This window comes from Alligator sinensis, unplaced genomic scaffold, assembly GCF_000455745.1.
Source record: "Alligator sinensis unplaced genomic scaffold, ASM45574v1 scaffold456_3, whole genome shotgun sequence".
In the NCBI taxonomy this organism is placed as follows: Eukaryota; Metazoa; Chordata; order Crocodylia; family Alligatoridae; genus Alligator; species Alligator sinensis.
Window position 1 is genome coordinate 1,450,538 of NW_005842211.1, and position 11,421 is coordinate 1,461,958.

The window sequence follows — 11,421 nt, forward strand, 5'->3', positions numbered from 1 at the left end:
GCCCTTTTTCCTGCCTGTGCAGGGGGTCAGACTCGATGATCTATTGAGGTCCCTTCTGACCCTAATATCTATGAATCTATGAACGACCACCCTTCCTAGACCCCCATTTTGCCAATGCTCTTGAGCTTTAATAACTCACTAATTAATCTCCTGACCACATTGAAGTTAGCCTTTCTGAAGTCTAGTACTTCAGCCCTGCTGGTTAGTTTACCCACCCTTTGCCGGATTGATTGAATTCATTATCGATGGTCACTATTCCCTAGGTTAACTTGTACCTGCAGCTTCCCCGCCAGGTCATCCCCTGTAGCTAACACCAAATCCAGCAAGGTGTTTCCCCTAGTGGGATCGTATACCTCCTGCATTAGGTGGAGGTCCTGTGTGCAGGTTAAGAACCTATGTGTGTGGTTAGATTTGGCTGACTGCTCCCAGCAGATGTCAGGGTCATTTAGACCACCCATGACAACCATCTCGATCGACCGTATAGCCTCTGAGAGCTGTCTGGAGAATTCCAGGTCTAGCTCATCCTTGTGGTGTGGCAGTCTATAGTAGATCCCCACTACCAAGTCCCTTTCCCTCCAACCCTCTTGTATCCTGACCCACAGTACCTTGGTTTGGCCCTCCTCTGATCCCATCTTGAGTATAAAGGATGTATATTGTTCCTTAACACAGAGACCAACACCCATCCCTTTTTTCCCCACTCTATCCCATCTGTACAACCTGTAATCCTCAATGCCTACTGCCCAATATTGAGTAGGGTCCCACCAGGTTTTAGTTAATCCAACCATTCATTAATATAATGAATGCTACATGAAAACTGAGAACTGGTCTACATAAAAAAGTAGCACCGTTTAACTAGAACTAGTTTAACAGATCAGATAGGAGTTTTGTGCTGGTGTGACTATGTGGACATTCCAAAATAATTGTATCAATTATTATGCATTGATTGTGTTTGCCAATTTGTTAGAGATCTAGTGAAGTTCATATGAGGCACTCTTATTGTGAAATAAATGTGTCCACATCAGGTACTGATAGTGACAGTTAAATCAGGTCTCAGCATATATGTGAGGCTCGGTGCTATTATACCAATACAAAAAGGTAGTAGATGGTGTCAGAAAAGTAAAATAATAGCGTATCATCATCATCATCATTGTTATGAACTAGTCAATTTCAGTGTTTCCATCACTTCAGTGGGATTTTGATAGCTCCCTAAAAAGAAGCTTTGAAGAAAGTGAGATGACGAGCCTAAGGTATTTACACGGCTGAGAGGAAAATTCATAATGCATTCATTCAAACTGAGGTCTAGATTCTGCTCTCTGACATGTACAAATAATTCTCAGAGGTGTACAATGTGAGCAGTTATGGGGTTCAGTAGACGGTCAAACCCCAAAAAAGTAGTATTGACATGAGTCCAGAGCTTTGCAAGAATGTCTTCTCTGCTCCAAGATCTGAATAAAGCCTGCAGGAACATGGTAAAATATAGGTAATTAATTTCTCAGATCCCCACTCTTAGAAATCTAACCAGAGACTAAGGAACAGGAGGAGTGCTGTATAATATCTTGGAAAGCCTTGTTTTTATTGTTGTATTTGTAGGATTTTGTAGCCAGACACTGCAGCCCTTATTCATACAAGTAGTCAAGGCAGAAAAATCTAGAAAGCTACTCACCAGACTGAGAACCTCGGGAGTGGAACCTAAAAAAAAAAATAGGTTGTTGCACAAAAAGCACCTCAATAACAATTGAAGTCCATATTCTTTCAGTTCATGCTTAGCAGAAATATAAATATTAACTGCCCTGCAGTTAAAGAAATGCATAACAGCTGGAACAACAATCCTAGTCACAGGCAGCAAAGAATGTCTTTCCCCTCTTTTCTTCTTATGGTAGTAGGCAAGCTGCCTTAGTCAATTAGATTTTGCATTCTTGAACTGAAAAAAAAATATAGAAGAGGTTGGGTTTTTTTGCAAAAAAAAAATAGTTCTTTTGTTTAGCATTTTCAGTGAAGATTATCAAACAAAAAGCAGGGGTGTATTAATGGAGTCAATTGATGACACAGATTTGTGAAGCATTGCCAATACGAAGGATTAGAAGGAAGAACTTGGTAATCTTGAGCACTAGAGTAATAGACATAGGAGGAAATTCAGTAGTACAAAGTTCAAGGCCATACGTTTAGAAATTACCAACAAAATGTAGATTGTAAGATGGGAGTTTATCTGACATGATGCAGAAAGAGAAAGACCTGGATTTATTAGTCAGTCACATGATGACTGAGAACGACCAGGATGACGTGGCCATGAAAAGGGTAAACATGATCCTAGGGTTTGGTGGAGGGAACATCCTATAGGGGCAATAAAGTCTTAATGCCATTTTACAAGTCACTGATGAGACCTTATATAGAATACTATGTAGTTACAATCACCCATGTTCATGATGCAAACTGGAACAGATACAAAGAAGGATTACCAAGGATGATCAGTGGAATGGAAAGCTTCTGTTATGTGTGGACCTGTTCAGCCTATGGCTTGGGCTTGTTCAGCCTAGCCAAAAAAAGAAAAGGCTGAACGGAAATATACCTACTCTGTAAATACATTAGGGTAAGCACTAGGAAGGAAAAGAGCATTTTAAATTAAGTCCTGATACTGGCACCAAAATATACGTGTATAAACTAGCCATGTGAAAATTTAGACTGGAAAGTACAACTCCATCAGAGGTGTGAAATTCTGGAACAGCCCCCAATATCCAAAAATGGTGAAAAAACTAATTTTAAAATGGAGTTTGATCAGTTTATCAAAGCAATTACATGATGTGGTCTGGACAAATCCAGAGGGGATGTAGCTGTGTGGTTACACCGCCACTTCAGACCATGCCACAGAAGCAGCAACCAGGGACTTTTTAAAGTCTTTGAACCCACCCTTCCCCTCTATGCTCAGTGGCAGATCTCTTCATCTCACCTTCCATTGGCCCCTCCCCTGCCTACCACTGCCACTATCCCTACTATCTCCAGCTGCCGTACAGGTGGGGAGAGTTCTCAAGCCACTCCTGCCTCTCTAGCTAGGCTGTGTTGAGAGCTGGCTTCAGCCAAGCTCAGTAGCAGTGGGCAGGTAGATTCTTCCTCCCTGCTCAATCCCTTCAGGTGTTCCCTACCAGCTCTGCCACTGCTACTGTTCCCGGTGGAGCATGGCTTCCCATGCAGCCTGGCTAGGGCAGAGGAAGAGTGGTTCTGGAGCTCACCATGTACTTGGGACAGTGGGGACAGTAGCAGTGGTGGGCAGAGGAAGAGGCATGTAGCTGAGGGAAGGATGGGGGAGGGGGCATGTAGCTGAAAACAGAGGGGAAAGGAAGGAGTGCCAAAAGAAGGGAAGGGAAGATTCTTATCTTATAAATGGAGACTTAAAAAAAGGCCCCACCTGTTGCTCCCACAGTGTGGTCTGCCTGCCTCAGTGCAGGTAAGGGGAACCACCAGTACAGTGCAAGTTGCTGCTTCTGCAACCTCCTTTACAAAATCCTAGATCCGCTCATGGATGTGGTGCATGCAATTAGCAGGGACTGGACTCTTTGATCCAGGAGGTCTCTTCCATTTCTCTGTCCCCATGTTTCTTAAGTAGCTTGGAAGCAGATTCTTTGTGATGGAAAACTGGCAGGACTCAAGTGTTAGATTGTTTTGTTCAAAATGCTGGACTGTAGTTCTGTACCTTCTAGCTTATAGGTTAGGGAACACCACTTGCATTGAACAGTTGTTGCAATGATAGTGAATGCAATGTGTGTTAGTCTGAAGTCAGGTAGAAGGCAAGGTAGGGCTGTGCCTTAAAGACTAACTGATTCAGAAAGGCATAAGCTTTCATAGGCAATAACCTACTTCTTCAGATGCAATGAGTAAACTCGTAGAGAGTCCATTTGTAGCATCTGACAAATTAGGATGCAGCCTACAAAAGCTTATGGCTTTCTGAACCAGTTGTCTCTAAGATTTTAATGTAAGAAAGAGGAGTAGTATTAGGCTACTCCTAAGAGGAGCAATATTAGGCTTAATAACTATTTTTAATTATTTTTCTTTTCTTCAAAAACTGGAGCATGTCCTAAGTTGATATCAATCAGAGTAGTTTCACTGAAATCAATGGACCTACAATAATTTATAAAGGTTGAAAATTGAGGTCATTGTATTTCACAATTGGAACTATTTTTCACATTGTTTTGATATTCTCTCTCTTTTATAGTAAAATACATACCTACTTAAAGTGTTGAGTTTTTTCTTTCTTTTGTTTTTACTTCACTGAGATGCTTTTAGTCCATGTCCTTGATTAATGACTCTGCTCAAGTACCCTGAAACTTGGAAACAGCTTGTTTCCTCTCATGCCTCACCGCACAGCGGAAGCATTTTAGTAGAATAATCACACACTATAAAGTTTTATATTGCTTAAGTAATTAAGTAATTAGACATTACCGGTAGTGCCTAGTTTTTTGCAGTTGGTTCATATCCTCAGGTGATGTCCTAGTATGGGAAGGCGAAACCACCCAGGACTGGAATAACACTATAGAAATGCATTCTCCAGGTCTTATTGCTATCATGAAATAAAGCTTATAACTAAATACATGGAGAGAACATTCTGTGTGTTGGCCAGACATTACTGGTTGGCTGTCATTGGGGTTATGCCTATGTCAAAACATTCCAGTTTCATCCAGAGCTCTGCAGCCATTTCCTCAGTCTGTAGGTCACATAGTTCACTACTGCTGGTGGTAGAACATGATGTTCTGTAGCGTAATGAAATGGAAGACTGTTTATGGGTCATATTCCAGTTTGGGCAGTTCACACACACAAAGCTACAGCTGGAAAGAGAGACATATGTTGGAATCTGCTCGCTGTGATTCTGGCACCCTATCAAGTCCATTGAGCTATGGAAGGTACAGTTCAGGATGGGGAGTAGGGACTAAAGCCCACGCTGTTAGGTGCGTAAGAGTCCTGACCTGATTCTACATATCCAGTTCTGTGCAGATTGTTCCTGCTGTTAGCTGCAATGCACATATGCATAGATTTGCTATAGACTGGCCCAAGGGCGATCAGACCATGAGCTTGCATTAACACTTCATTAGCCCATTATGGAACCTGAAGCCAGTATTTGACCTAAAATTATATTTAGCTACAGCCTTAAAAGTGAATGTTGACTGAATAAATGTAGGTGTCTACTTTATATTTGCTATACATAATCTGAAGATGACAGAGGATGCACCACAATAAAAATAGTGCATACATTGCTAGCAACTGATATGTCATATTACACATCGTTAGAACTAATAGACTGAAGTCCTCATGTCTGTTGGTCAGTATAACACCTGTGACTTTATTAGACCTACAGCATTTTAAACCTGCTGAGGATCTGGGTCATTTTAATAGAGCGAGGAGTACCCTTTATAATTATTTAGTCTGACCTCCTGCATAGCACAGGCCACAGAATCTCGCCCGCGTCTGACCACTCTACCGTGCTGCACAAATATATTTGTTTATTATTAGCTGTAATAAAATAAATGAACATCCATCACTTACTAGTCTCTCAGAGATTTGAAGTTTAGACATTTGTTTGGCATTGGTCAAGTTGTGCTCATACCATTGCCAAAGGTCATGAAAGCATCACTGACTGTTTTTCCCCAAACTCTATAGTTACTCTGTATGTTTACTGAACTTTGGCAATAATATTCTGTCCTCCTGAACAACACTGCCAGCATAAGTAAAAGGGAGCAGTCACATCAGAAAATACACAGCAAGTTACCAAGGAAGGGTTCCAGTTGAATATTAACTCAAATTGACTTCTATGGTGTAGAACCATACAGAAACGGTAGAAGAAACCAGGTAGTGAATAAATAACATAAGGATAGAACACTGCTTTGACAGAAATGGATAAGCATACAATGTACTAGTGAGCTGGATCTTTATGCAAAGGATTCATTTGACGTCACTACAGCGGCAGGCAGCGTATTGATTTTATGAAGGTTAATGACCTCCACCACTATTAAAATGTACCCAGTTTATTACCATTGAGATAATTAGACTTCTTTAAGGTCAAATATTAATCAGTCAACCACCTGGATAAAATAGATAGTTTTCTTTGAGTGGCATTCCTTGGAACATATTAAAAATGGCAACTTATGCATTATTAACCTGAGTTAATGAATCAGAAATAGTGATGATGTTGAGGGCCTTTAAACTTTTTTTCAGTGGATCCTAGCCTTGAAATACTTTGGACCCAACTCTCCTCTCCCACAGGTGATTACTGCTTGAAGAGAAGATTGGCCCCTGTTATAGATGGGTGGTATTAGACTGCTGTTCCCAATATTGCTTGTGAAAGGAATAATCCCTCTTTACAGCTCTGTTTACATTAGCACTGTACCTTGGTAAAGCGGCAAAGGTTTTTGCTAGCAAGATGCTGATGTCACCTTCCTGACTGCTTAGGGATGCGTGTGGGGAAGGATCAAGGTCAAAGCTTTAACATTAGGATGCCAAAAGTTAAAAGCACTGAAAAAAAGACCATTTCAAAGGTTCTGCAGGAAGTTCAGTACTCAATGCTCGCTCATGCCTTTGAAATGTTTGCCCTGAAATTATGCTTAGGTAGCTAGAGAAGAAACCTCTTTTTGAGTTTACTAAGCATTCATAAATCTATCGATTTCATTTCCAGCCAGAAAGTTGCAGAGCTGTTGAGAACAGGGGATATGCTCACAGAAGCAGAAAGAATGCCACCCCCACTAGTGCTGTCAAAAATGGTGTGGCTAATTATTAGTAACATCATCCTGAAACATTCTGCTATGACTGATTCTTTTTGAAGAACCAAAGAATCAGATTTTCCACAGGTATCTAAGCATGTAATGATACAGATAGACGTCTACTGGCAGTAGTGTAACTGAGGGGCAGAGGGAGTGGGAGAGAGGCCAGGCACTAGCCCTGGGAGTCAACTTAAAGAAGGCATCAGAATGATGTCCCCCTCTAGACTGGCACACCCAATCTAAGTTAGATCACCTGAGGAAGTGCACTAACTTAGATTGAAATCAAGTTAGCATGATCTTATGAAAAGCTCCAGAGCTTTTATCTCATCTGGACCAGTATGCCCCCTGGTCATAGCAGCCGAACTGGAACAGACTTGCATTGCCCAGCTGTAGGAGGTGTGTGCCAGGACACAGCAAAAGCAGTCCTGTGCTGCCTGGCTGTGGAAGCTCAGCTGGAGCAGCCCTGCACTACCCAACCATAAAGCTCAAACATCAAGACACAGCATAGGAATTGTTCTGCACTGCACAGCTGTTGGAACTGGGTACACATATGGGGACATAGCAGGGAGAGTGGGGATCTTTGAATCCCTGGGGCAGAGAATGACCCTCCTATAACCTGGCATTGCAGAACTGCCCTGGCTCAATTTCTAGGGCTGGGTGGCACAAGGCTGCTCCAGCTGGGTTCTGGCACACAGCACCTACAGCTGAGTGATGTGAGCTTACTCCACCTCAACTTCCATGGCCTTGGGGCACAAGATGCTCCAGAGATGGCAAAGGATTGCTCGTCCTCCTTCCCCCAAGAAGTGTTGTCCCTGGCACCAAAATTAAGAGTTATGCCTCTGCCTACTAGGATGGTCAAAAGTTGCCTAGGCACCTTGTTTCTATTTGAATCAAAGGGAAATGATTTTCTATGCACTTCTGAAAATCCCATTAGGAACCTGTCTGCATTTTTAGGCACCTAATGGTATGTACAGCCATTACTTTTAAGTCAATCTAACCAGGGTTAGCTTGATCTAAATGCCCATCCATGCAGTTATTTGGAGTGGTTAAATTGGGTAAAAAAGGTACATCCAATCTAAGTTAGATAACCTGCGGAAGTGCATGAACTTAAATTGAAATCAAGTTAACGTGATCTTATGAATGCCTGTATGTTTTCGTAGCACAGCCCCAGAGCTGGGAAACCCCAACTGCTCCCTTCAGCCCAGGCCTGTACTAATCCCATTCTCCCAAACCCGACTGCAGTTTTTAGGCCCCCACTCCCTGACTGGTCAAACGTCCCTCTGCAGACCCACCAAACCTGCCCCAATTCTGCTAACTTCCTCCCCCACACCCGGATCCACCAACCCCCCTGCAGACCCACTACCCCCTAATCACACCCACCTCTTCCCCTACCTTGAGTTACTTGCTCCAGTTTCCCCACATGACTCCCGGAATTGATGAACACATGTACATGCCACTCCTGGATGCAGCAAACCGTTGCATGTGTCTACTCCTAGTCTAGATATAGACAGCTTAAAGTAAGTTGTCTCCATCTAGACTGGGTGCGGCTATCACTTATTTGAGCCCTAAATAGCTAATGTCAGGAGGCTAGATCCACAAGGGGACTTAAACAAGGAACTACTAATTTAGTCCAAACCCCTGCTCAGCTTCTGCCTAACCCCACAGGCACAAAGTATTTAAACAACTAAGTTTCTAATGTAAAAGGGCTGTAGGAGGCAAGATGTTTGCTTCTGGGTTTGCCTGGAAGTGACAGTCTTGATAAGTCTTGATGAGGTGCTCAGTGCCAGTCTTATACCCAAGTCCCATCTGGGTGCACCTACACAAGATGTTTACTGAGGAATTGCCCAACTAGCTCCGCAATAAACATCTAGGTGGCTACACTTGCGGCCCTAGTAGGCCGCAGGAAACCAAGAAACTCCACAGCAGGTCAGTACTTGTAAATACAAGTAATATATCTTGCTGCGGAGTTTTTTCGTGCACAGCAACGTACATGTAGAAGCTGACTGGTCTGGCTGGGGCATGAGGGTGCTTCAGTATGGGGGCTGCCTGCTGGCTAGCCCCCCACTGGAGGGGGCACCTTTTTGCCCCAGCCATCCCCTATGCAGCACATGGAGCCTGGGTGAAGCAGCCCCAGGCTGGCAGGCTGACTCCCAGCTGGGGCTGCTCTGGCCCAGCTCAATGTGCTGCGGTCCTGGGCACACGTTCAAATAGTACACCTAGGAGCAATAAGCTCTGGCACGATATGTACCAGAGTTTATTGCTTTGATTTAATTGAATGTGTAGATGTGTCCTCTGTATATAAAAACTAGATGTTTCTCCTTCTGAAGAAAAGAACTTGCTACAGGCACTCTCAGGGCATTTGTAACAGTCTGGGCTCTACACAAAACATACACAGGCAGGAAAAACGGCAGTACAGCTCCATATGTGATTTATCTGTTCAGTACATAAGCATTTAGGCAGGAAGTGGGACAGCTGGGTTTAATGTCCTCCTCTCTGGACATTATGTTCACTATTTTATATTAAGTATAAGACCTGTAGTCTCTTCTTCTTCATCACCATCTCCTACCATTCAGGTTAAAAAAGCAGCAAAGGAGAGAATGAAAGTCACACACATGATTATTCCATTGCTTTGTGGTTACTACATTCTTCTGGGAGTTCAAATTCCCTAAGGTAGAGCAGAGATTGAACAACCTGAGTCTTTCACATCCTGAGCACTTTCACTGAGCTAGTAGGCAAAACTACTCCTTCCAGATATAGTTGGAATAAGGGCTTTTTGCTCAACTAGAGCTTTGAAGATTGTGAATCTATCACGGAGAGGAGAATGCACCCCAAAGTAAGACATCTAAATTCTATGTGGTTGTTTATTTTTATGTATTTGATTTATATGATGCCTTTTCCAAGAGAACAATAAGAGAACAGACTAATTTATAAAACAGGGGAACCATCAAGAGAATAAAACTTAAGAACCAAGTAAAATTTCAAAATAGAAGTGACATTGAAGCCTAGCCTTGCCCGCTAAACACCTGCCCATAAAAGACCGTCTCACAACTCTCCAGAAGCCATTCAAGCTCAGACTCTGGAGGGCCTCGACAGGTGAATAGTTCTAGACCTGAGGAGAGACCTCTGAAAATGATGTCTACATGCTTTTGAAAAGCAGATTTGGTGCACTGATGGTACTTGCAAGAGGACCTCGGGGATGACAGGGGCATAAGGGAAAAGCCAGTCCCTTTAGGTATGCAGGGTCCAGACCATTTAGAGCCTTATTTCAATACTAGCACCTTGAATTTGGCTTAGATGTTTTAACTAGCTGAAAAGGACTGTCTCCTCAGTCACTTACATGTTTTAAAATGTTCTTTAGAAAAGTTTAGTCATGGTAAAAGTTTCATAGTGATATTGCTAATCATTTTTAAAAATGGAGGGAGATTTTCCTTCAGCTGGCATATCCCCTTTTATTAAAAGCACATTAAATTTCTGGGTAGAGATTAAATAGATTTGTAAATCTATGAATCGTTCTGACTTTAATCTGTAATTTTAATTCCTTATTCCTTTTTCTTATTTCGTTTTTCTTCTAAAGCCTAGTGGAATGGTAGCATGAGCAACACAGAAGACTATAGTTTGATTATGCTAAAGACCAGATTTCTATAGAATTCAGACTAACCCATCTCACCCAGTAATTTCTGCACTGAACCCACAATTTCTATTAGAAGATTAGAGAAATTTGGATTTCACATCACAGATTAATGTCTAGAATGAAACCTATGGTCTATCTCAGCACTACCTCCCCCATTAGAGCAACTGGTGTTTTGGCTTCGGCCTCTCCCTCCTGGAAATTACCCTCCACTAAAAGAGAAATGCACTTATTGGCAGCTTTGTCAGCAGTCCCAATGGGCAAATGAGGCACTAACAAATAGAAATGGAGACTGCAAAAAGTGGTGGGAGCTCAAGATACAGATAGATGGACAGATTTAGAGAAAGTCTTCACTGTGACAACATAGATCATTTCTTGGTATGCTGCCAAATTAGTCCAATTTTGCTCTCTCCTGGTAAGGCAATTCAGTTATCACAAACTCCCATAACAGAGTTAACACATGTATTTGAACTGAAATGAAAGGTTTGAAATTTGAAGAGAAATAAAACAAACATGTTTTTTTCTTCTTTTTTGTAGCAGTATTAAAGACTTAGTACTTAGAATCATAGAAATCATAAAAACTTAGGATTGCCAGGGACCTTAGGCAGTCATCTAGTACAATCTTCTGCACAAACCAGCTATATCATCCCGGACAAGATTTCATCTAGCCTGGTCTTAAAAACCCCCAAAGATGGAGATTCCACAACCTTTCTGGGTAACCTGTTCCAGTGCTTTACTATCCTCCTAGTGAGAAAGTTGTTCCTAATATGAAACCTAAACTTCCCTTGCTCTAACTTGAGACCATTTCTCCTCGTTCTGTTATCTGTCACCATTTTCATTGCCCTCCACTGGATTCTCTCCAATTTGTGCACATCTTTTCTGTAGTGGGGGGCCCAAAACTGGACATAGTACTCCAGATGCAGCCTCACCAGTGCCGAATAAAGGGAAATAACCACTTCACTCAATCTGCTGACAGTGCTTCTACAAATCCAGCCCACTATGCCATTGGCTTTCTTCATAACAAGGGTACCCTGTTGGCTCCTATTCATCTTA